A 27,603-nucleotide genomic window follows, 5' to 3' on the forward strand; every position below is an offset into this window, starting at 1 on the left:
GATTTAGAATCCTTTGGGTATATACCCAGTAATGGGATGGCTGGGTCATATGGTACATCTAGTTCTAGATCCTTGAGGAATCGCCATACTGTTTTCCATAATGGTTGAACTAGTTTACAATCCCACCAACAGTGTAAAAGTGTTCCTATTTCTCCACATCCTCTCCAGCACCTGTTGTTTCCTGACTTTTTAATGATTGCCATTCTAACTGGTGTGAGATGGTATCTCATGGTGGTTTTGATCTGCATTTCTCTGATGGCCAGTGATGATGAGCATTTTTTCATGTGTCTGTTGGCTGTATGAATGTCTTCTTTTGAGAAATGTCTGTTCATGTCCTTTGCCCACTTTTTGATGGGGTTGTTTTTTTCTTGTAAATTTGTTTGAGTTCTTTGTAGATTCTGGATATTAGCCCTTTGTCAGATGAGTAGATTGCAAAAATTTTCTCCCATTCTGTAGGTTGCCTGTTCACTCTGATGGTAGTTTCTTTTGCTGTGCAGAAGCCCTTTAGTTTAATTAGATCCCATTTGTCAATTTTGGCTTTTGCTGCCGTTGCTTTTGGTGTTTTAGACATGAAGTCCTTGCCCATGCCTATGTCCTGAATGGTACTACCTAGGTTTTCTTCTAGGGTTTTTATGGTATTAGGTCTAACATTTAAGTCTCTAATCCATCTCGAATTAATTTTCGTATAAGGAGTAAGGAAAGGATCCAGTTTCAGCTTTCTACTTATGGCTAGCCAATTTTCACAGCACCATTTATTAAATAGGGAATCCTTTCCCCATTTCTTGTTTCTCTCAGGTTTGTCAAAGATCAGATGGCTGTAGATGTGTGGTATTATTTCTGAGGACTCTGTTCTGTTCCGTTGGTCTATATCTCTGTTTTGGTACCAGTACCATGCTGTTTTGGTTACTGTAGCCTTGTAGTATAGTTTGAAATCAGGTAGCGTGATGCCTCCAGCTTTGTTCTTTTGACTTAGGATTGTCTTGGAAATGCGGGCTCTTTTTTGGTTTCATATGAACTTTAAAGCAGTTTTTTCCAATTCTGTGAAGAAACTCATTGGTAGTTTGATGGGGATGGCATTGAATCTATAAATAACCTTGGGCAGTATGGCCATTTTCACGATATTGATTCTTCCTATCCATGAGCATGGTATGTTCTTCCATTTGTTTGTGTCCTCTTTTATTTCACTGAGCAGTGGTTTGTAGTTCTCCTTGAAGAGGTCCTTTACATCCCTTGTAAGTTGGATTCCTAGGTATTTTACTCTCTTTGAAGCAATTGTGAATGGAAGTTCATTCATGATTTGGCTCTCTGTTTGTCTGTTACTGGTGTATAAGAATGCTTGTGATTTTTGCACATTAATTTTGTATCCTGAGACTTTGCTGAAGTTGCTTATCAGCTTAAGGAGATTTTGGGCTGAGACAATGGGGTTTTCTAAATATACAATCATGTCATCTGCAAACAGGGACAATTTGACTTCTTCTTTTCCTAACTGAATAGCCTTTATTTCTTTCTCTTGCCTAATTGCCCTAGCCAGAACTTCCAACACTATGTTGAATAGGAGTGGTGAGAGAGGGCATCCCTGTCTTGTGCCAGTTTTCAAAGGGAATTTTTCCAGTTTTTGCCCTTTCAGTATGATATTGGCTGTGGGTTTGCCATAAATAGCTCTTATTATTTTGAGGTACGTTCCATCAATACCGAATTTATTGAGCGTTTTTAGCATGAAGGTCTATGCCCATAGATTTTTTGTTGGTTTACCCACCTCCAAGAACAATATAAGGGAATAACCAGTGTCATACTGAAACCACATAAAACAAATTAATGTCAAAGTTAAATCTCATTTAAACTTAGCTTTACATAGAATTGTTCACTTAAACATGTGCTATGGAGAATGTATGTGTCCCCCCCAAATTCACGTGTTGAAATCTAGGGCAATGGTATTAGAAGGTGGGCCTTTCAGGAAGTGTTTGAGTTGTGAAGGTAGAGCTTTCATAAATGAGATTAGTGCTCTTATAAAAGAGGCCCAAGGGAGTTTGTTTGCCCCTTCTACCATGTGAGGACACAGAAGATACTATCTAAGAACCAGAGAACCAGTCCTCACCAGATATCAAATCTGCTGGCATCTTGATCTTGAGCTTCTCAGAGTCCAGAACTGTGAGAAATAAATTTCTGTTGTTTATAGGCCACCCAGGCTAAGGCATGTTGCTGTAGCAGCCCAAATAAACACAGACACTGTACACATTAATTAACCACAAGTGTAATTTCAATAGATAGAACTGAAGACCATACTTTATGAAATCCTCTTGCCACCTCCAATTCCCCTCTCCACCTCTTACCTATCACAAATCAATGATAATTTGAAGTACACACATTTAAAGGAAGAAATGTAAGTTGCTAAAATGCCTTCCAAGGAATCACGGGAGTGAAATGTATTTTCCAAATTCCAATTTTAGAAAATTCTCTTTGAATTCTGAGAGCTCATTACTTGGGATTTCATGAATTTCTGAGGCCTGCAGACTGTCTTTGAGACACAAAGTAAAAGCTTTATGACATCTTTTTCCTTAGTCTTAATTAAAACAATATAAAGTTTTATTTTGCTGGTGTTTTAAGGCTCAGATATTCCCTTTTGGAATAGCATTTTATTCCTTGCCAAGTGGTTTCTTTCATAGGTCCTTATAAAAGCAAAGCATGAAAAACAAAATAGTTTAACAGTGGTCTGTCAATATTCTAAAATGTTGTGATTTTTATTGGTTAATAAAATTTCTACAATAGTTAAACAGCCAGGTACATAGATTTCCAGCTCCTTCCGTATTTTTTTCTGGTTTTTGTTCATTCACTTATAATTCAGTTGTTAAATATTTACTGAGCATTTACCATGTGCCAGGCCAATGCTAGGTGTTGTCTTGCTGTCTTTCTGCTGTTTTTCCTCCCTTCCTGCATTTTTCTCCCGTCCAGTCTCCTTCCCATTTTTTCAGGACAGCAGGGCTAAAGAAACAAAGAAGAATAAAGCATGATTTTTGTTCTGAAGAAGTTCATGGACTATACTTACATACATGTATATGCAGTTACTCACACTTGTAATATCTTTGTGTTAATGAAAAGTATATTAATTTTTAAAATTAGAGTAATCATTTGATGCAATTGCAAAAGGAAGTGATGGACATAAAATATGTGAAATCTTATTTTAATTGGCAAAATCACATTTTTTTGATTCTTAGTTTTTAATGAAAGAAAATTCTCTAATTTATAATGAATTTCAAAATTAGAAGTTTTATTAAAACTTTAATAAAGTTTTATTGGAATATGTATTTTTAAAAAGTTTTATTGGAATGTATATTATTTTATTCAAAGTAATGCTACAAATGTAAAGTCTTAAATTTAATCACTTAAAATACTTAAGTGAGAAAGGGATAATTTTATCAAAAATCTTTGCATTGGCTGGGTGTGGAGGTTCAGGCTTACAATCCCATCACCTTGGGAGGCTGAAGTGTGGAGACTATCTGAGTTCAGGAGCTCAAGACCATCCTGGGCAACACAGTGAGACCCTGTCTCTACAAGAATATAAAAAAAAAATTAGCCAGACTGATGGCATGTACTTCTAGTCCTAGCTACTTAGGAGGCTGAAGTGGGAGGATTGTTTGAGCCTGGAGGTCGAGACTGCAGTGGTTGCAATCACATCACTGCACTCCAGTCTGAGCAACAGAGGAAGACCTTGTCTTAAAGCTACTTGCATTTGTGATCACCAAATGCTCTTTCCTTCCTTTAACTTTTCATCTCTTGAGATCCTATGTTCTTATGCTATAGACACATTTCTAGGCACTGGATCATACTCCTTGACACTGAGATGCTTGTAGTTTAGCAAGCAGGACCTCAAAAAGTAGGTGTTACATAGAGACATGTAGGAGTTGGTCCAATGTGGAATTTATATTACCGTTGTTTAAATATATTGATACTGATAGGCAAAGATACTTTTCACTTTAAAGTAAAAATCAGTGTGTTTATCCTTCTGTAAAATATTTTAGAATATTCTAATTTACATTACAAACAAAGTAATTCAGAGAAAGTATTTTAAATGTTATTTTTGTTTTCAATTATTAAATTTTTACTCCAAATATCTTTACTGTAGACTGGTTAAAGTAACTTTTATAACTTGGGATCACACTGATATGGCATGATGGAAATATTAATTCTTCTGTCTTTAGTGATCACAGTACCTGAAGACTGCTTTGTGTCAAATTAAACTGATCAATTTTAACTCATTTGAAATAGACAAAATATTGGGATTTTTCCTGAAGCCAATTAGTCACAGTAATATATAATGCTATATTAAGAAATATAAATCTCTATATGAAATAAAATATTTTCTAAGAAAACATGTCACCAAAACTTAAAAGTTTATAACTCTTATAAAACTATAATCTATAAATTGGACAACTCTTATTAGAAATATGTCTTGACAGGAATTCAAAGTAATGGGTATTCCAAGATGGCCAAATAAGAACAGCTCTAGTCTGCAGCTCCCAGCGTGATAGATGCAGAAGATGGGTGATTTCTGCATTTCCAACTGAGGTACCTGGTTCATCTCATTAAAACTGTTTGGACAATGGGTACAGCCCACGGAGGATGAGCAGAAGCAGGGTGGGGCATCACCTCACCTGGGAATGCAAGGGGTCAGGGGATTTCCCTTTCCTAGCCAAGGGAAGCCATGACAGAATACCAGGAAAAATGGGACATGCCTGCCCAAATACTGTGCTTTTCCTTAGCAACTGGCAGACAGGGTGATTCTCTCTCATGTCTGGCTCAGTGGCTGCCATGCCCATGGAGTCTTGCTCACTGCTAGCGCAGCAGTCTGAGATTGATCTGTGAGATGGCAGCTGGGATGGGGGAGGGGCGTCCACCATTGCTGAGGCTTGAGTAGGTAAACAAAGCTGCCAGGAAGCTTGAACTGGGCAGAGCCCACCACAGCTCAACAAGGCCTACTGCCTCTAGACTCCACCTCTGTGGGCAGGGCACAGCTGAACAAAAGGCAGCAGACAACTTCTGCAGACTTAAACATCCCCTTCTGACAGCTCTGAAGAGAGTAGTGTTTCTCCCACCATGGCATTTGAGTTCTGAAAATGGACAGGCTGACTCCTCAAGTGGGTCCCTGACCACCGTGTAGCCTAACTGGGAGACACCTCCCAGTAGGGGCCAAAAGACACCTCATATAGGTGGGTGGCCCTCTGGGAGGAAGTTTCCAGAGGAAGGATCAGGCAGCAATATTTGCTGTTCTGCAATATTTGCTGTTCTACAGCCTCCACTGGTGATACCCAGGCAAACAGGTCTGGAGTGGACCTCCAGCAAACTCCAACAGACCTGCAGCTGAGGGACCTGACTGTTAGAAGGAAAACTAACAAACAGAAAGGAATAGCATCAACATCAACAAAAAGGACCCCCACACAAAAACCCCATGTGTAGGTCACCAACATCAAAGACCAAAGGTAGATAAAACCATAAAGATGGGGAGAAACCAGAGCAGAAAAGCTGAAAATTCTAAAAATCAAGTGCCTCTTTTCCTCCAAAGGATTGCAGCTTCTCGCCAGCAACAAAACAAAGCTGGATGGAGAATGACTTTGACGAGTTGACAGAAGTAGGCTTCAGAAGGTTGGTAGTAACAAACTTCTTTGAGCTAAAGGAAGATGTTCAAACCCATCGCAAGGAAGCTAAAAACCTTGAAAAAAAGATTAGATGAATGGCTAACTAGAATAAACAGTGTAGAGAAGACTTAAATGACCTGTTGGAGCTGAAAACCATGGCACGAGAACTTCGTGACGCACGCACAAACTTCAATAGTTGATTCGATCAAGTGGAAGAAAGGGTATCAGTGATTGAAGATCAAATTAATGAAATAAAGTGAGAAGACAAGTCTAGAGAAAAAAGAGTAAAAAGAAATGAACAAAGCCTCCAAGAAATATGCAACTATGTGAAAAGACCAAATCTACGTTTGATTGGTGTACCTGAAAGTGATGGGGAGAATGGAACCAAGTTGGAAAAGACTCTTCAGGATATTATCCAGGAGAACTTCCCCAACCTACCAAGGCAGGTCAACATTCAAATTCAGGAAATACAGAGAACACCACAAAGATACTCCTCGAGAAAAGCAACCCCAAGACACATAATCGTCCAATTCACCAAGGTTGAAATGAAGGAAAAAGTGTTAAGGGTAGCCAGAGAGAAAGGTTGAGTTACCCACAAAGGGATGCCCATCAGACTAACAGCGGATCTCTCAGCAGAAACCCTACCAGCCAGAAGAGAATGGGGGCCAATATTCAACATTCTTAAAGAAAAGAATTTTCAACTCAGAATTTCATATCCAGTCAGACTAAGCTTCATAAGTTAAGGAGAAATAAAATCCTTTATTGACAAGCAAATGCTGAGAGATTTTGTTACAACTAGGCCTGCCTTACAAGAGCTCCTGAAGGAAGCACTAAACATGGAAAGAAACAACCAGTACCAGCCACTGCAAAAACAGACCAAATTGTAAAGACCATGGATGCCATGAAGAAACTGCACCAATTAACAGGCAAAACAAACAGCGAACATCATAATGCCAGGATCAGATTCACACATAACAATATTAATCTTACATGTAAATGGTCTAAATGCCCCAATTAAAAGGCACAGACTGGCAAATTGGATAAAGAGTCAAGACCTATCAGTGTGCTGTATTCAGAAGACTCATCTCATGTGCAGAGACACACATAGGTTCAAAATAAAGGGATGGAGGAAGATCTACCAAGCAAATGGAAAGCAAAAAAAAAAAAAAAAGCAGGGGTTGCAATCCTAGTCTCTCATAAAACAGACTTTAAACCAACAAAGATCAAAAGAGACGAAGAAGGCTGTTACATAATGGTAAATGGATCAATTCAACAAGAAGAACTATCCTAAATATATATGCACTCACTACAGGAGCACCCAGATTCATAAAGCAAGTCCTTAGAGACCTACAAAGAGACTTAGATTCCCACACAATAATAGTGGGAGACTTTTACACCCCATTGTCAATATTAGACAGATCAATGAGACAGAAGGTTAACAAGGATATCCAGGAACTGAACTCAGCTCTGCAACAAGCAGACCTAATAGACATCTACAGAACTCTCCACCATGAATCAACAGAATATAAATTCTTCTCAGCATCACGTCACACATATTCTAAAATTGACCACATAATTGGAAGTAAAGCACTCCTCAGCAAATGCAAAAGAACAGAAATCACAAAAAACTGTCTCTCAGACCACAGTGCAATCAAATTAGAATTCAGGATTAAGAAACTCACTAAAAACCACACAACTACGTGGAAACTGAACAACTTGCTCCTGAATGACTACTGGGTAAATAATCAAATGAAGGCAGAAATAAAGATGTTTTTTGAAACCAATGAGAACAAAGACATAACGTACCAGAATCTCTGGGACACATTTAAAACAGTGTGTAGAGGGAAATTTATAGCACTAAATACCCACAAGAGAAAGCAGGAAAGATCTAAAATCGACACCCTAACATCACAATTAAAAGAACAAGAGAACAAGAGCAAACAAATTCAAAAGCTAGCAGAAGGAAAGAAATAACTAAGATGAGAGCAGAACTGAAAGAGATAGAGACACAAAAAACCCTTCAAAAAAATCAATGAATCTAGGAGGTGGTTTTTTGAAAAGATCAACAAAATTAATAGACTAGCAAGACTAATGAAGAAAAGATAGAAGAATCAAATAGACGCAATAAAAATGATAAAGGGGATATCACCACCGACCCGACAGAAATACAAACTACCATCAGCAAATACTATAAACACCTCTATGCAAATAAACTAGAAAATCTAGAAGAAATGGATAAATTCCTGGACACCTACACCCTCCCAAGACTAAACCAGAAAGAAGTTGAATCCCTGAGTAGACCAATAACAGACTCTGAAATTGATGCAATAATCAATAGCCTACCAACAAAAAGGTCTAGGACCAGATGGATTCACAGCCAAATTCTAACAGAGGTACAAAGAGGAGCTGGTACTATTTCTTCTGAAACTATTCCAATCAATAGAAAAAGAGGGAATCCTCCCTAACTCATTTTTTTGAGGCCAACTTCATCCTGATCCAAAAGCCTGGCAGAGACACAACAAAAAAGACAATTTTAGACCAATATTCCCGATGAACATCGATGTGAAAATCCTCAGTAAAATACTGGCAAACAAAATCCAGCAGCACATGAAAAAGCTTATCCACCACGATCAAGTTGGCATCATCCCTGGGATGCAAGGCTGGTTCAACATATGCAAATCAATAAACGTAATCCATCACATAAACAGAACCAATGACAACAATATAATTATCTCAATAGATGCAGAAAAGGACTTTGACAAAATTCAACAGCCCTTCATGCTAAAAACTCTCAATAAGAGTATAATATTCTCATCAAGGTATTGATGGAACGTATCTCAAAATATTAAGAGCTATTTATGAAAAACTCACAGCCGATATCATACTGAATGGGCAAAAACTGGAAGCATTCACTTTGAAAACTGGCACAAGACAGGGATGCCCTCTCTCACTACTCCTATTCAACACAGTGTTGGAAGTTCTGGCCAGGGCAATCATAGTCCATGCTCATAGATAGGAAGAATCAATATCGTGAAAATGGCCATACTGCCCAAATTAATTTATAGATTCAATGCCATCCCCATCAATGTGCCAATGACTTTCTTCACAGAATTAGACAAAACTACTTTAAAGTTCATATGGAATCAAAAATGAGCCCACATTGCCAAGACAATCCTAACCCAAAAGAACAAAGTTGGAGGCATCATGCTATCTGACTTCAAACTATACTAGAAGGCCACAGTAATGAAAACAGCATGGTGACTGTTACCAAAACAGATGTATAGAACAATGGAACAGAGCAGAGGCTTCAGAAATAACACCACACATCTACAACCATCTGATCTTTGACAAACCTGACAAAAGCAAGAAATGGGGAAAAGATTCCCTGTTTAATAAATGATGCTGGGAAAACTGACTAGCCATATGTAGAAGGCTGAAACTGGATCTCTTCCTTACACCTTTTGCAAAAATTAATTCAAGATGGATTAAAGACTTAAATGTTAGACCTAAAACCATGAAAACCCTAGAAGAAAACCGAGGCAATACCATTCAGGACATACGCATAGGCAAGGACTTCCTGACTAAAACACCAAAAGCAATGGCAACAAAAGACAAAATAGACAAATGGGATCTAATTAAACTAAAGGGCTTCTGCATGGCAAAAGAAACTACCATCAGAGTGAACAGGCAACCTACTCAATGGGAGAAAATTTTTGCAGTCTACCCATCTGACAAAGGGCTAATATCCAGAATCTACAAAGAACTCAAACAAATTTACAAGAAAAAAACAACCCCATCAAAAAGTGGGCAAAGGATATGAACCGACACTTCTCAAAAGAAGACATCTATGCAGCCAATAGACTCCTGAAAAAATGCTCATCATCACTGCTTATTAGAGAAATGCAAATCAAAACCACAATGAGATACCATCTCACACAAGTTAGAATGGCAATCATTTAAAAGTCAGGAAACAGCAGATGCTGGAGAGGATGTGGAGAAATAGGAACACTTTTACACTGTTGGTGGGAGTGTAAACTAGTTCAACCATTGTGGAAGACAGTGTGGCAACTCTTCAAGGATCTAGAACTAGAATTACCATTTGACTTAGCGATCCCACTGGGTATATACCCAAAGGATTATAAATCATGCTGCTATAAAGACACATGCACACGCATGTTTATTGCTGCACTATTCACAATAGCAAAGACTTGGAATCAACCCAAATGTCCATCAGTGACAGACTGGATTAAGAAAATGTGGCACATATACACCATGGAATACTATGCAGCCATAAAAAAGGATGAGTTTATGTCCTTTGTAGGGACATGGATGCAGCTGGAAACTATCATTCTTAGCAAACTATCACAAGGACAGAAAACCGAACACCGCATGTTCTCACTCATAGGTGGGAATTGAGCAATGAGATCACTTGGACACAGGGTGGGGAACATTGCACACCGGGGCCTGTTGTGGGGTAGGGCCTGGGGGAAGGATAGAATTAGGAGAAATACTAATGTAAATGATGAGTTGATGGGTGCATCAAACCAACATGGCACATGAATACCTAAGTATCAAACCTGCAAGTTGTACACGTGTACCCTAGATCTTAAAGCATAGTAATAATAAAAAATGTCAAGAGAAATATTGATAAGGTAGTCAGAAATTTATTCATATAAAAAGAACCTGGTCCAGAAGTATTTAAGATAAGTTTTTCCTAAAAATAGGAAAACAGGTAATTTATATTAATAAACTCTTTTAGAGCATAGAAAGAGATAGAAAGCTTTTAAATTCAGTAAGAGTTGAATATCAATAATAGAACTGATTGAGAATAACTTGAAAAGAGAAAGACCCATTTTATTTCTGAACATAAGTGCAAATAGCTTAAATCATATATAAGCAAATACAGTCCATCAAATATGCTTAAAGTTGAAATATCATGAGCACTCTTATTAAAATCAGAAGTTATCACTATTAACATTGTACAGGTAATCCTAACCAACGACTAGAACAAGAAGTAATCAATAAATAGATCAAAGACACAAAGGAACAAAAAAGTATGGGTATTAGAAAAATAAAAATTTATGAGTAATATTAGATCTAATTTTAATAACAAAATTTCAATGAAAAATCATTTGGGCTTCTAAAAGAATGAAGGAAGGTGGGCTGTTGGTATACACTGAATGTTTATGTCCTTCTAAAATGTATATATTAAGATTCTAACCCCAATGTGATAGTATTTGGAAGTGTGGCCTTTGGGAAGTGATTAGGTTATATTGGTGAAATGGGATTAGTGCACTTATTAATAGGATTAGTGCCCTTATAAAAGAGACCCCAGAGAGCTCCCTTGCCCCTTCTGCCTTGTGAGGACATAATGAGAAGACAGCCATCTGTGTATGCATCAGAAAGTAGTCACTCCCCAGACACAGAATATACTGGCACCTTGATCTTGTACTTCCCAGCATCCAGAACTGTGAGAAATAAATTTCTGTTGTTTATAAACTACCTTGTCTATGGTATTCTGTTATAGCAGCCCAAATGGACTATGATACTTGCCATTCAATCAACATAAAAACTCAAATTATTTCAAACATTAACTTTTAGAGGTGGAATTTAGAAATGTAATTGATGAAAGGATTAAAAAAAAAATAGCCAAAAAGCTTAGGACATCTAGCAATAAATCTAACAAAAATATGTGCAAGATTATGTATTAGTTTCCTATTGCCACTGAAAGAAATTAGCACAGACTTATGTCTTAAAGCAACATAAATTTATTGGCTTACAGCTCTGGAGGTCAGAAGTCCAAAATAGGTTCATAAGTCTGCATTCTTTTTGGAGGCTCTAGGGAAAAATATGTCTCATTGCCTCTTCCAGCCTGTAGAGGGTGCCTGCATTCTTTGACTCATGGTCCTTTCCTCTACCTTCAAAGCCAGCAATCACATTACTTCAAACTATGCTTCTCCTCAGATACTTCTACCTCCGTCTTTCATTTTTTTGAGGATTATGGTAACATTGCTCTTACCCAGATAATCCAGGAGAATCCCCCCATCTCAAAGTCCTTAACTTAATCACACCTGTAAAGTCCCTTTTGCCATGTAAGGTAACATATTCACAGTTTCCAGGGATCAGGAAATAAAAACCTTTTGGAGCCCATTATTCAACCTGCTACAGGCTGTATGAAGAAAATGGAGGTATTATAATGTTATGGTTAAAGATAAAGTTGTTAGCTCTGAAGTCAGGCTACCTAAGGAGGAATTCCAATTCTATCACTTCTGCTTTTTTGATCTTAAGAAATTAACATAATCTTGCTAAACTTATTTTTTATTTGTAAAATAATGCAAATTATCCTTCATTCCTCAGAGAGTGATTGCAGGAAATAATATGATATCCTTACAAAGAGTTTGGCACAACTTGGTAATTTAAGAAGATATTAAATCCATAAAAATGAAAAATAATACTTATAGACAATAAATGATGGTTGAGAAATAAAGTTATATTATCAATATAAAATTTCAAGAAGAATTGAAAGGTAAAGTTCAAAAAATATCACAATGTAAAACAAAATAAAAAGACAGTAAAGGGAAAATATGAGCTATAATAAAGGCCAGAGTTATAGAGAATAATTTCAGAAGCTCCTATGATAATAGGCTTTCAGAAAGAGAGAGCAGAGAAACTCAACAGAGGACATTAGAAAAGGAGTAAAAGCAGTCAGGTGTGGTGGCTCATGCCTGTAATCCCAGCATTTTGGGATGCTGAGGTGGGCGGATCACCTGAGGTCAGGATTTGAAGGCCAGCCTGGCCAACATAGTGAAAACCCGTCTCTACTAAAAGCACAAAATTAGCCTGGCGTGGTGGTGGGCACCTCTAATCTCAACTGCTTGGGAGGCTGAGGCAGGAGAATTGATTGAACTGGGAGGTGGAGATTTCAGTGAACCGAGATCATGCTACTGCATTCCAGCCTGGGTGACAGAGCAAGGCTCCGTTACAAAAAAAAAAAAAAAAAAGGCCGGGCGCGGTGGCTCAAGCCTGTAATCCCAGCACTTTGGGAGGCCGAGACAGGCGGATCACGAGGTCAGGAGATCGAGACCATCCTGGCTAACACGGTGAAACCCCGTCTCTACTAAAAAATACAAAAAAAAACTAGCCGGGCGAGGTGGCAGGCGCCTGTAGTCCCAGCTACTCGGGAGGCTGAGGCAGGAGAATGGCGTAAACCCGGGAGGCGGAGCTTGCAGTGAGCTGAGATCCGGCCACTGCACTCCAGCCCGGGCAGCAGAGCAAGACTCTGTCTCAAAAAAAAAAAAAAAAAAAAAAAAAAACAAGTATCAATCAGGCATGGTGGTGTGTGCCTGTAATCCCAGCTACTCGGGAGGCTGAGGCAGGAGAATTGCTTGAATCTGGGAGGCAGAGGTTAAAGACCCTGTCNCCTGGGCGACAGAGCAAGACTCTGTCTCAAAAAAAAAAAAAAAAAAAAAAAAAAGCATGTAGTTTCTCACAGCTAAAGAATAGCATTGCTCTTCTAATGGAAGAGGACTATTAAATGCTAAATTAAATGAATATATCACACTTTTCAATGAAAATATCAAATGCTGGAAAGCAGTGAAATATAATATTCAAAAATTTGACAAAAAATGAATTTCAAGCTAGAGTCTTTATACCTAGCCAAACTATCACTTGACACAAAGAAAAAAAATACATTTTTAGACATACAAGGTTACAGAAAACCTACCTTTCATGTACCCTTTTTTAATGAAATAAAATGAGGGCATGAATTAAAGAAAGGAACTTGAGATCTAGGAATTAAAGGAATCAACTAAGGAGAGAAATGCTGGTGGTCTCAGAATGACAGCTGAGCATTAGGTCTAAAAAGCAATCAAAGTTGGAGTAGAATGATAGAGATCTTGTTGATTCACTAATCTGAATGATCCATAATCGTTCACTACCATGTCCAGCAGAAAGGGAAAAAGGAAAGAGGTGGGCCTTCCTTTGAGTACATGATCCAAATGTTCACATTATTTCTACTCACATTCTATTGGCCAAAACCTAGTCACACCTCACTGGAAGGGTAACTCAGGCTTCTGACTCTGTGGTCATTATTTCATTATTCTACTTTATTCTGTGCTCTATTTCATCATTCTACTTGCTCTTGACTACTATTTATTGTTTACCATTTTCTGACACTGTGATAAATTCTTAAATAGTTTTATCTGCAAAACAGTCATATGAAGTATTATCTACATATTGCAAATAAAAATTTAGGGCCTCTGGAAGTTTAGCTAATCTCCCCAACATCACGTAACTACTAAGTAGAAGAGTTAGGACTAGGACTCTCATCTTTCTGACTTTAGTATTCATAATCTTAACTGCTAAGTCATACTGCTTTTATTATAATTGTCAACTGATGGAATGAGAGTTCTTGACCACCAGAGCTGTACTCTTGGCATCATAGCTGAGGTATGCTGCACACTGCCCTGTATTTTATTACTGGGGGCTGTGGTTTCCTGATCAGATATAAAAGCTCCTTTGGGCAAAGAGCTTCTTTGTAGAATACAGTGGAGGTGGGGAGTGGGAGTGACTCTCAGGCTGTGTGGAATATAATTGCATTTCAACTATACAAATTAGAGATGTCTAGAAGCCTTTTCCCACCTCTTATCTTTAGATGTGAAAGTGCTGTAGACGTGACTTAGGTGCTAATCATTTCTCAGGTCTGTTCATCTGCTTTATATTTAGATATAAACTCTTTCCAAAACTGGGAAATTCCTTCATTGATATCCTTTATTTAAATTCTGTCACGGCTTCGCATCTTTTTCTGTTTTCATAGGTCTTTTGATTGGAAGGCAGATGAAGGTGGATCAGGCCCAGTCTGCTTTTTCCCATCAAACTTCAAAATTGATCCAGGGCCAGTCTTTGTACTATTAAGGAAGCAGCTATTAAGAGAAGGACAGTAGAGCAATGGCTGCTTTATATTCTCAGCAGGTCTGAGCAGACACAATTTGACATCAAGGGGAAATATTTTTAAAAAAGGAAAGAAAAAAATGACTCTACTGTTTGACATGTACTTTCTCAGAGAGTGAATGATTGTTTTATAAAGAGGTCTGTGTAGGTTTGTGATTGTGTATGTGTTTGTGTGTGTAGGTGAGCAAGTGCTTAAATAGGTGGAAAAATAAAAAAGGTGTAGTTGAAACTCATTTGCTGGGGAAATTTTGAAGGGCACCAGGCTTGCAGTGTCCTCTTTGTACCAAGTCCTTGATTCCTCAAACCTTTTCTTCAGATGTGGAACGCCAGATACCACCACCTACTATACAGCTGAGGCCCTCGAAGACTTTGTTCTAGACCAAATTAATCTGATTGAGTTAATACACTATTTGGGAGAAATAGGTGCATCTGGTTTGAAAACAATGGCTGTGGGCATACAGTGAAGGATCTTCCCACCAGGTAGGTCTCCAGCCACGTGTGGGTTTGGGAGTAGAATGGAAAGAAGGAGGTGGTAAGGTGGAGATGTTAGGGCAGCAGAGAAAGGTCACAAGTGGGATGTGACTGTGTGAGGAGTCCTGGGAAGGTTTGCTTCTTCAGATGTCTTTCCTTTGGATTATGGGAAAAGCTGTTTACTAAGTACTTTCAGTTTTCCCATATGCATAATTCCTTTTCATCTCTCCAACCTTTGGGCAATGTTGAGTTCTCCTGTACAGTCATGTGTGATAGTGTTGTTAAGAAAAAAGTGAGAGTAAAGAGGAATGTGACTTGGCCCCCATCCGCTCTCCAGAGACAACAAAGGAACTACTTCAATCTCAAGAGCCTGAGGGGGTCAGTCCTCTGTGGTGCTCTAACTGTCAGGGGGAGCCCTACTGGTAAGTAGAGACCATGGAGCAGGCAGTATAGGAAGAACTCACAGAAACCCCACCTCTTCTTTCCCTGTACAGCAGTGGGAAGTGATGCAAGGGGGAGGGCTATGATGGGGGCATACTTTGATGTAAAGTGCTAGTTTATTTGTGTGTTTTCTGTGTTGCCATGATTTTATGACCAGTCTCTTAGTAAGATTAAAAGATTGTAAATGATTTCTTACATGAATCACTGTAAAACCATGTCAAGATAAAATACTACTTTTCTCTATGTATGCTCTATACAAAACATGCATTTTGAAGAGATTTCCTATAAGGACACTTGTACACAGAATAAAATTTCATATGTCCTTTAACAAGTACAATTCTAGTTAAAAACCAATATGCTTGGATTAGCATTTATACTGCAATTCAGAGATAACGATGTGTACATAACATATACCATTCCTGCTGAAAACCAGGCTTGGAGAGAGTTTGTAAATAATTTAATAGTATTCAATAGTACAGGCTGTGGAGCATCTGGAATTGCTTCCTTCTTTTTTGGATTGCACAATTTCAGGTTTGTTTTGCCATATTTCCCATTTTTCTGTACTGTTTTGTTTGCCAAAACTACCCAGTAAGGGATAACTTAAAATCTGAAATGTGTTTATCCTCCTGACTGCTTTGGTTCACCCTTCCAACTTCCTGGCACCAAATTACAGAAGGAAGTTTATTCTCATCATCAAGACACACTGGTCCTATTGAGAACTCATTCTCAGGGATAACTTCTTGTTGGGGCCCCAATGTCAGAAGAGTTTCTTGGCTGCATTGAAAGTGATCTTGTGCTTTTTCTTGCTATAGTTGCTGCACAGAAGTGCGGTAGTGAAAGTCTTAAAAGTCATTTTATGTGTTTTACCCTTCCATATTCCCCAAGTCAAGAAATCTCTGGCTCTTGATTAAAATGTTCTCTTCTCTACCCTTAGAATCCGCAATACAGTTTTAAAGTGTACAACAACCCATGTGTTTAACTATCTTGGAATTCTTGCCTTGTTGAAGGGGAACAGGTGTTCTTCTGAATAGGGAAATCCATATGCACAGTGGCAAAGGTCCTGTCCTTACCTATCACATCTGAGCTTTATGCAGGCAGTAATGGGTTATGGCCTGCTTACAGCCGTCAACATCTTTTCCTGTGTGGTCTTTCTAGGTCAACAGTTGTTCTGGGAAATGTGGTGTCAAATGTTCCTGTTTGAAGCTATTCACTTCCACAGTCTTGTTCAATGTACACAAACTATGAGTCCACACTGACAATTACAGAGTTTGATAGTCACTAGTTCTCTTAGTCCTGCCTTAGGCCAGTAGAATTTTTGGCCTTTGCAGGGACAGAGAATACAGATGTGACTGTATTTTTTGAATCACTTGCTAGTTTAGGTCCTGTGTAGTTAAAGATTATGGGAGTGTGTATACTTTCATGGGCATTGATAAGGAAGATGTTTTTGGAATGATTCCATTATAAGGAGACATAGTTCCAGTTTGCAGGCCAATTAACAATCAGAATGTTAGTCAAGAGCACGTAGGCATATTCATATAGCCTTGGGATCTTCTGGGGAAAGTGATACTTGCTGCTATAGCAGACAATTCTAAAATCTCTATGGCATTGCATGACAAAATATCATTTTTTTACTCACATAAAGTGAGGGTGGGAGAAGCTTTGTTCCATACTGTCATTTAAGAATTCAAGCTTCTTTCATATAGGACATCATCTTTAAATATGGCTTCAAAGGTTGTTGCAAATGGATATTGCTTATTGCTGTAATAAGCAGAGGTTGACAAAATTTTTCCGTGAATTTCTAGGTGGCAAATATTTCCTTAATTTTGTGAGCCATGTGGTTTTGTTGCAATTATTCAAATCTGCCATTGTAATGGAAGAGCAGTTGTAGTTGTAGTTTTGTTCTGTTAAAACTTTATTTACAAAAACATACAGTAGGCTAGTGTTAGCTGTCAGCTATGGTTTGCTGATGCCTGGACTAATTTTGTGTGGGATGTATTTATAATTCAGATATAGAAATAGCATATATTACTTTCACTCATTCTGTTGGCCAGAAATCAATGATTCAGTTTTAGCCTAACTGCAAGACAGCCAGATATGTAGTTTAGTGGGGTGTCTAGAAGAAGAGTAAAGGATATCATGGGCCCCAGGGATATTTTCTATACTTTTCAACAGCTTAATGTGAATTGACTCTCCCTGGCAAACCAGAAGTTTCTAATACTGCAGTTCTGTGGTTAGTATGTTAGATCACTTCAAGTGATACTACTTCCTACTGTGGTTTTTGTCTAAAAAAGCACCACTATGACAAAGCTCCAAAAAAGTTATTTTACAAGGTACATTGAAAATTTCACTGCTTTTCTGATTTTGGTACTGATGCTTCAGAGAACTGGAGGAAAGTTGCCTGTATTTAAATGGAAGTAAATGGGTGCTGCCTGAATCCTCCCTGGCTGAAGGTGCAGCAGGAGACCTTCCATAGTTGTAGGTTTTAGCAGAGACTCAACCTAAGAAAGCCTACAGGAAGGTGGTTAGTCCTCAGCAGTCTGCTTTCCTGTGACTTTTTGGACAGGGTTGGAAGATCACTGTTTATATTATTTTTATTCCATATAATAAATAAGCTGCTAAAGAATACATTTTATTTCTCTGAAAAGAATTTTCTCTTCTTCTGATTTTTCTTTCAGCCACATCATTCTCCATCAAGTGACTAGTAATAGATGCATTTTGAACTTAATAAGCTAATGATCAAGTAAGACAGAGAATATAAGCCCAATGTTTTTCAAATGCAATCTAAGTTTGTCTTGAGCCATTAATGGGATGTTTTGATAATGTGCTCTTTTACCTTTCTGAGGACTAGACCTTTCCCCAAGTTAACCCAAAACTAAGTTGTCCGATATGGTTTGGCTGTGTCCCTACCCAAATCTCATCTTGAATTGTAGTTCCTATAATCCCCATGTGTTGTGGGAGGAACCCAGTGGGAGGTAATTCAATTAGGGCAGTTAACCTCATACTGTTCCCATGATAGTGAGTGAGTTCTCATAAGATTTGATGGTTTTATAAGGGGCTTTCCCCGCTTTTGCTCAGCACTGCTCTCTCCTGTCATCATGTGAGGAAGGACATGTTTGCTTCCCCTTCCGCTGTGATTGTAAGTTTCCTGAGGCCTCCCCAGCCATATGGAACTGTGAGTCAATTAAACCTCTTTCCTTTATAAATTACTCAGTCTCCGGTATTTCTTTATAGCAGTGTAAGAACAGACTAATACAGTCTGTATGAGAAGTGCAGTGTTTGTTACAGACAGAATGAAAAGAGAAGGAATAAGATAATGATCAACTTTTAACATGCAAAATGGGATTTTTCAATGGGTCTTGAGATCCCATATGAGATTATTTTAAAAGTTATAGAGGGGATAATCTGAACAGAGTCCACATGGGAGGTCCATTTTTGGAACTTAAAGGTGTCTACACCACCAGTGCCAACTGACACGAGGCAGAGTCACCCAGGGAATACTAACAGGCTCTGATGTAGCCAAGAGAAAGCAAACTACAACCTACACCTGTCGTTGACTTCAGGTGTGATGTGATGTGATACCAAGATAATGATGTGATACCTACACTCAGTGTGGATCCAAGGACCGCATTTAGCTTCAAATTCATGTTCCCTTTCACCTGTCTTCCCGTTACCCTCAGACACCTAGAAACAAATTAAAGGATAGAAACAGAGGGAAGGAATGCCTCTGAGAAGCACTTTTATCTAAGAGAAATTGAGTAAAACTTAAAGGTACTATTAAACCATAGAGTCAGACCTCAAGTAAACATATTGGACATTTAGGTAATTTTTTTTCTTGCTAACCATCTCAGGAGAAGGGCTGATTGGATAAATCAAGAAGTTACATTTTCTCACCACATCTGAATTGAGTTGTGAGTTAAATATTTGCTATCCTGTTACACTGGTTAATGAATTAAAATTAAAAGAAAATTTAAAAAGAAAATCAGGTAAAATTTTTATTGTATTTCAAGCTCTCAGCTAATCGGAAAATATTTGTATTATCTAAACATATATACTTACATCCATTTAACCTGAAAGAATCAAGTACGATAAGTAAAAGCACTTTCTCTTAACATTTGGCAGAGAGGAAAATTGAATGTACTCTAAGCTTTATAATAGTATACCTCAAAAAATTTTTAAAAGAATAATATACTTCATAGGCTGACTTTATGTAACTACAGTAGTTTCCTTTAAATATACAACTGTCTTTTAAAAATATATATTGTTACAGGAAAGTTACTTTTCTTCTTATGCAATTGATAGCATCACAGAAAAAGGCAAATCACTACACATTTGCCTGTCATTAATATTGACTGAAATCACAAGCCATTTTCTACCCTTAAGCTTCCTGCCTATTCTACACGTTATTACTTTGCACCAAAGATGGAAATTTATCATAAATAAATTCAATGCATATTAAAGACAGGAAGCATTCTCATGGCAGAGGTGGGGAGCACTTTTTGTTTCCACTTGTTTAAAAAGGAATATTTTATTCATTTCTTACTCTTTCTCCAGGGTAGCATGCAAACAGAGTCATTCAACTGTTTCTTGCAGCCCCACTCTGTCCCTCTGTCTCCATGCATGTGTTTGACTTAGACGAGCCTCTCTGGGCATTTGGGAATGCGTGAAGCGAGCTAAGTCTCCCTGATGAGAGTTGCCATTTCTGAGATGAAGCTCTTGCCTGGCTGCTTGCTGTAGTTGCAGCTGAAGTCTGGAGAGCTGCTGGGACCTTGTACAAAGGCTCACAGCAGCTGTGCTCTCAGGCGGCCAGCCTGGCACTCCCTCCCTGGCCGCCACTGCCTCTGACCACAGTAGATTGTAATTCAATAGAACTCAAATCTTTAGCTGCCTAGAGCAGCCAGGCAGCAAGCCCAGAGGCCCTTTCAAATCAGGGTTTTTACAGTTATTTTAATCCACGGGAGATGCCAGCATTTCTCTGCATCCCAAAGACAAGCAAAACTGTACAAACAGAGGCTGGTAACATACAAAATTTTGAGGAGGAAATTGAGCCAGATTCTCTCATGGGAAAAAATTGAGAGCAAATGTATGTGTATGTACATTCACATACATGGTGAGCCACCATGCCCAGACTTCATTGTGTTAATCTGTTGTATATTTTGACGTTTCAAGGACGTATTCAGGTAGGAAATGATATAATAAATAAATTGTGAGTGAAAGTAAATGCACACACAAACCATTTTTGTACAAGGAGCCTGTGGCCGGCACACTGCAGATCATATGACTGTTTTTTTCCTCCGAGTAAATATTATTAGAGTCACTTGATCTCCTTGTTGGATTAGGTTGGACACTAAATCATTGATAGTTAATAGTGATTTAACTCTGCCGGGTCATGCAAATTTGTCTTAGCACTAGTTATTACACAAATCTGGGAAGTAATACCAACCACATAACCTAGGAAAAGCAGTACAGCCTGGTAGTTAGACCAGTACAGCCTCTGGGATCAGGCTGCCTGGGCTCAAAGCCTGCTCTACCATTTACCAGTGATGAAAATTTGACCACATTTGTAACCTCTCCGTATCCTCTGAGATGAGAAAGGTGATGATGATAACTATAGTGAGGATTAAGTGAGTAAATTTATGCAAAGAATATAAAGTAGTATCTGGCACATAGTAGGTGCTATTCGAAGTGTGATCTGTAGATCAGCAGCGTCTGCATCATCCCGGAACTTATCAAAAATGCACTTCTCCAGACCCTGTCCCAGACTGACTACATCAGAGTCTGAATTTCAGCAAAATTTCTATTGACATTAAACATCTGAGAAGCATCGCTATGTAAATGTTGGTGTTGCTATTTCAGATTGGCTTTAACTAGCTTATGTTGTCAGGGTGAGAGAGGCACTCCTGCTGATTTGCATTTTCCTTCCAGGCTCTGAGCTCAAAGGAGAGACTTTTTCCTCTCTGACACTGGTCTCTGATTATCCTGACATCATGGCAAAGAGTGGACTGCACACTTTTGAACCTGCCTTCGGTATCATCCTCAACCTGCATCCCAATCTTTTTTTTTTTTTTTTTTTTTTCCGAGACGGATTCTCACTCTGTCACCCAGGCTGGAGTGCACTGGTGCAACCTCGGCTCACTGCAACCTCCACCTCCTGGGTTCAAACAATTCTCCTGCCTCAGCTTCCCAAGTAACTGGGACTACAGGCACCTGCCACCACACCTGGCTAATTTTTATATTTTTAGTAGAGATGGGCTTTCACCATGTTGGCCAGGCTGGTCTTGAACTCCTGATCCACCCACCTCAGACTTCCAAAGTGCTGGGATTACAGGGGTGAACCACCATGCCTGGACTGCATCCCAATGTTGAACGTTTACTTTGTATGCAGATCCCAGTTTTTCTGACTCCAGTCAGCTAATTTAACCCCAAGTCTCCATTATTGTCTTTGCCTGTCAGCTTTATTTGATGTCCTGAATTATACACTGCATCCTGATATTGTCGCTGCTTAGTTGGAAGGTTCTAGGACCAATTGCCCTTCCTGATCAAAGTAAGGAGAACATTAGGAATATATTAGGAGAAATAAAAGAGTTGGGATTATTTAACACTTCCCTCCTAGGCTCCACACTGCACAGAAACACTGGATTTTTACAGTTGTCTCCAAGAGGCAATTTTCTAACAGAGATTTTATAGCAGAGAAGAGAGCTTGGCTTTTAAACAATGCAAAGGTCAACAAAGCAAAATTTCTCTATTTATGGTATGGGTGTGACATTTGGACCTCTTAGCATCCAACATTCTATTGGCTTTAGGAAAGAGCTCATCACCACACCTGGTTGCTTTATTTCACATTAAATGGTCTTTAGTTAAGAGGTTTGGAAACAGAAATTTTCCGTAGGCATTCATGCCAAGCTTGTCACAGTTCCATGATGCTTGGCCAATAATGCAATGAGAATGGATGACAACAGGATGCCAGGGCCCTTGGTGTGTGGCAAATTGAAGGAATGTAATTGTATGTGAAATGGACAGAAGAAATGCTACAAGGGCACACTGGCACCTAACTTAAAGTAGCAGAGCAGCCCTGTTGAGAGGCAGGAATTCACAGCAGCAATAAGCCTTATATCCTGCCATGGATCAAATTGGAAAAGGGGAAAGGCTAGTTATTTGTAGACTGTGAGATTAATGTGACTCACAAACGATTTCAATCGTGGATGTCCAAACTGCTTGGAAGAACTGCTCAGCCATCCACAATTATTGATTGCCTCCTCTGTGTACAGCACTGTGAAAGCAGCTGAGGGACAAAAAGAAGTATAAAACCTAGGTCCTTTCCTCCAAAGAACTTACAATATACACACATCTACATGAAAGAAAATAAAATTTAGCAGAGGTAAGTTGAAGGCTCTAAACCAATAAGGGGAAGATTCTTCTCTTTAGTCTAGAGGGGCCAAGACAGCATGAGTGATGGATGGCTGCATGCATTTTTTTAATACTTTACTGCTAACTTAGACAGAATTATCTATCTAATCACTGGAAGAACTGGACAACCACAGGCCATTCCACAAAGGCGGCCTTACTGCATGGCAAAGAGCAGAACAAATGCACCCTGTCTGTAGGCAGGCATCTAGGAAAGTGAACACAGAAAGTCCAGTGGATATTAGATTACTTCATGCTGGCTTAGCACTTTCTTCAAAGCTCACCAATCAGAAAAGCCATTTCTCCTCCCTGGAAATACAACCTCTTCCCATCTGCCTACCTGCTATCATTGCCTGGAGTTTATGCTATTTTTAATTGACTCTGTGAATTGAAATCTGTGCAGAAACCAAATGAACAAATAAACACTGCCACCATTATTTTTCTCTAAATCTGTGTTTTCGTGCTGACAATATTTATATATATTGAATGTCTATCTAGTGTTTTCTTCTCATTAAACTAGTTTTTCTGTGTTTGATACAGCATTGTAACTATAAAAATAAAGCTTTAGAATAAAGATTGTATGATGTAAAATTGTGACCTCTGTCTCTAAGAAATGTATTACATCCTTATATTTCATTGTGGTGATTGTCTTGAAGGTGTTAATATCGGTGACTGCGGGAAAGTTCCTTTCTCATCAGCCTCATTGAGAACTGTTAAAGAAACACTTATAATAAGTCAAGAGAAGAATTGGGAGAAACAAGAAAACTACAGCATTTGGACTGTTATGTGGAAGGCAGATAAGATTTACTCTGTGGCCCCATTTCATGTAACTAAGGTCAAAGACTAGAAGTCATGTGGAGATATTTTACTTATATAAGAGGAAAATTTTTCCAACAGTGTGAACCACTTAAATATTGAAGAGGGTTGTCTTGGGAGATTGTGAATTTTCTATGTCTAGAAATTTATCAACCAAATCACTTTTTTAAAGGTTATTTTAAGCATCAGATTGCTGGTGGCTAGATCAGAAGCTCCTAAAAACCTCTTCCAAAACTAGTGGCCTCATTGGCTGTTAGATTAATCCAGGGAATATATAAAATATAAAGATTACTGGATAGAGATTCTGATCCAGTGAGATTTGGGAGAGCCCCATATGTGGATCAGAGTTTCTCATACTATACATGGGTATAGTATGCCGTGGAGGGGCCTGTGTTGAGGATGATGGAGTTCAGGATACTCTACCCCAAAATGTGATGCCTTGGCATTTGAAAAAACAGTGAAAGCAGGAAAGTCTCTATGACCTCCTGCCAGTCCTCTCTGAAGCAGGCCATAAAAGCCCAAAAGGTCATTCACTGGCCTTCTTCCCTTCTCTCCTGAAGACCCTCATGAAAATGTATCCTGCCCTATACCTGGAGGAAACGAACAAAGACACAGAGATGCCAAGAAGAATCCAAACAGATGGGCTTTGCTAAATTCCTCCCAGTTTATTATCATTAGATCATACCTCCTTTTGTCCAATCATACTTCTACATAACTGTCTACTTGCCATCAAACCTGAGCATAAAAATACATAGTTTTCTCTTTTTCGTGGAACTACCTTTGGGTCTTCATTTCTGAAGGCTCTTGTGGCATGGAAAATTTATACTAAATAAATGTATATGCTTTTCTCTTGCTATTCTGACTTTTATTATATGTGCTTCCACCATGAACCTAATAATGAGTGAGGGAAAGATATTACTTTTTCTCTCCTGCAGGTGTCCTCAAGAGCACCCTTGGGCTCTATGATTCACTAGAAGGACCCACAGGACTCAGGAAAGCTCTTAGACTTATGGTTGTGGTTTATTGTGAAAGGATACAAATTAGTATCAGCAAAGGAAAAACGACATCAGGTGCAACCTTCCAGGTGTCCCCTCTCAGTTGAAGTTGCATGGGAATGAATTTAATTCTTCCAGCAACAATGTGTGACAACATGTGCAAAGTATTGCCAACCAGATAAACTCACTCAAGCCTTGGTGTCTAGGGTTTTCACTGGCGGTCAGTCACTTAGGCAATCAGCACCTGAGTGACTGGCCTTAGCTATTCAATCTCCAGCACTCCAGATCTCAAACGGAGTGCTGGAGATTGAATAGCTAAGGTCAATCTTAGCTGGCCATTCATATGCATAGCATGGCCATTCATAGCATGGCCCACAGCTTTGGGCATACAAAACCACTCTTATCAGACAGGATATTTTGAGGGCTAAAATGTTACCACCCAGGAGTCTGTCAAGGGCCAGTCCCCTTTTTTTTTTTTTTTTGGAAAGTGCAGTGTTTGAGTAATGCTAACCTGCTGAATTAACCCTTCACTGTACACATAGATACAGTTGTGGCTGGAGATACTGATCCCATCAGTTCTCAGGAGGCCAGTGCCCCTAGGCCTGGCATCTTAGCCATGAGCAGCCTCTTCCGGGCTTCTTTAGGGTCTGATGCAGGTGGGGTAGGAAAATGTTGGGAAGCACTGATAGATATTTAAATACCTCTCCAGGTGATTCTAATGAACAGTGAAGGTCGGGACCTTTGTGGCTAGATGATTTTTAACAATTTTGAAACTGTTGTTTCTATGAGCATTGAAGTTACAGTTCCTTGCAGATGTGTTTCACTTTATCTGCATACTTATTTGCTTAAGTTTAGTTCCTGGCCAAAGATAGCACATTTTGGAGAAGCATTTCAAACAAACACTACGGCCCTTGTTAAGATGAAGAGAAAACATTCCAAGTACATTCCCAGATGAGGAGGCATTGGGAAACCCTCAGGTTAGAGGGCACTTATACTAACAGGGAGTCTGGTGGGGTAGGTCCTCTAATAGGCTTTATAAAGACCTTAGGACAGAAGACTCTTGTCATTGAAAAATGATGTAATGAAAAGATGTGTAACAAATGATTGAACGATGGTGTCTTCAATTTAGTGGAATTTCTATTTTGCGGGAACTCTGGCATGTCACATGTCTCTCTAGGTCCCATTATCTGATTAGCTAGTTAGAATTAAATGAAACTACATCTGCATGATTATAGTGCTAAATATAAAGGGTATTTCTGAAAAATTTGCAAATGTAAATGTTAAATTAATTACCAGACTAAAATTTTGTAGTCTCTAAAGTAATTTATAGCACATGATATGCCCACTTAGGTTGTATGTTCTAAAAATTAATTAATTTGCATTTTGGTATAAGCTTTCTTCTTTGTAATTTGCTTTGAGCACAAACACTAAGTCTCTCTTATTCTCTTCCCTACATATTACTGTGCTCTCTACACTTCTAAGATGATTTTCATTCCTCGGTCTCTCCCTCTCCTTTGATGTTCTCTCATTCTTTTTGTTTAGAACCTCATTCCTGTCCCTTAAATATAGTTGTGCCCAATTATAAGGTCCCATTCTTAGTGCTCTATAGTTTTTTTTTTTTGCTAATTCCTACAGAAAGGTAATTAAATAACAAATGTGTATTGAGTGCCTACTCTGTGCCGAACAGTGTACAAGGCACTAGCGGCAGGCAGGGACTTGAAGGTCAAAGAAAGACTCTGGCCTCACAGGCTCAGACTTTAACCTCTCACAAATTTGATGAGATTAACAATTTGTATTCAGTTCCTCTCCTCTGCAGTTCCAACCTGAAATTGCAAATGAAATCCCTCTTTTTGGAAGTCCTGTTGGCAGTGCATCCCCAATGCAGAAAAATACCAAAGTCACTCTTTTTCCCTGTAAACCTACTCCTTTGTGTGTGTGTGTTCCCTTTCTCTATTAAATAACATTGTCCCAAGCTCCCATATTAGTAAACTTGTCATCCTCTGTGTAGCCACTCAGTCACGAATTCCGGCTTATTTTGTCTGTGATATGCCTCTCAAGTACATATCCTTTTCTCCAATTCTGCCGTCTTAGTATAGGCCCCTGTCAACTCTTGCTGGCACAGGTACAGCAGCCTCCTAATTGTGTTTATGCTTCCAGTTATCACATGGCCCCAGAATTGTTTTTCTACTCACATACTTTTCTGCATGTTGTTTTTTGCTTACTTTCAGTGTAGCACATAACCCTTCCCGACGTGGTCCTAACGATTCTTTCATCCTCTATCACTTTCACTTGTGTCCTTGTGCCCAGGCAACACTGAACTACACAGAATTCCCTGCACAATCCCATGTCTTTCCGTGCCTCAGTGCCTCTGATGACCCCTGGGCCTGGGTGCCCTTTCTCCACATCTTTGCTTGATAAACTTCAGTGACCAAGGGCTAGTTCAGGTCCTTCTCTGAAGCTGTCTCCATATTTCCCAGGCAGCTGTTTCCACATCTTCCAGTTCTTTGGTTATATTTCTCTTATAACACTTTTCACACAGTAGTCTGTATTCTCTGGATCTTGTTTCATATCTGGAACAGAATAGATGAACAATTCTTTTTCTTTTTCTTTCTCTTTTTGATGGCTATTGGATAAGCAAAATAAAATTTGTCATACTTTTATATCTAAGATTCTGTATCTATATAATCCTTAACAACTTATTTTAGCCTTAGTAAAAGACTGAATTGTTGAACAGCAGATATATTTAATTTTTAATATTTAATTAATTAAGTGCCATTGTGAGATGTGAGCTTTGACTTGCTGGGTTCACATTTAGCTGAGAATTACATCTTAGTACAAAAATAGAATTCTTTTTTTATATGTCTAACTTTCCTTTCTTACAATATATTGCGATAGAGGAG

The 27,603-nt window shown here is 38.7% G+C and overlaps 1 pseudogene; it reads right to left on the reverse strand.

Moving 5' to 3' along the window:
• LOC112622594 overlaps positions 1-27,603 on the reverse strand; it is a 76,997-nt pseudogene that overhangs the window by 33,420 nt on the left and 15,974 nt on the right.

This window comes from Theropithecus gelada, chromosome 4 (assembly GCF_003255815.1).
Source record: "Theropithecus gelada isolate Dixy chromosome 4, Tgel_1.0, whole genome shotgun sequence".
NCBI classification, from domain to species: Eukaryota; Metazoa; Chordata; class Mammalia; order Primates; family Cercopithecidae; genus Theropithecus; species Theropithecus gelada.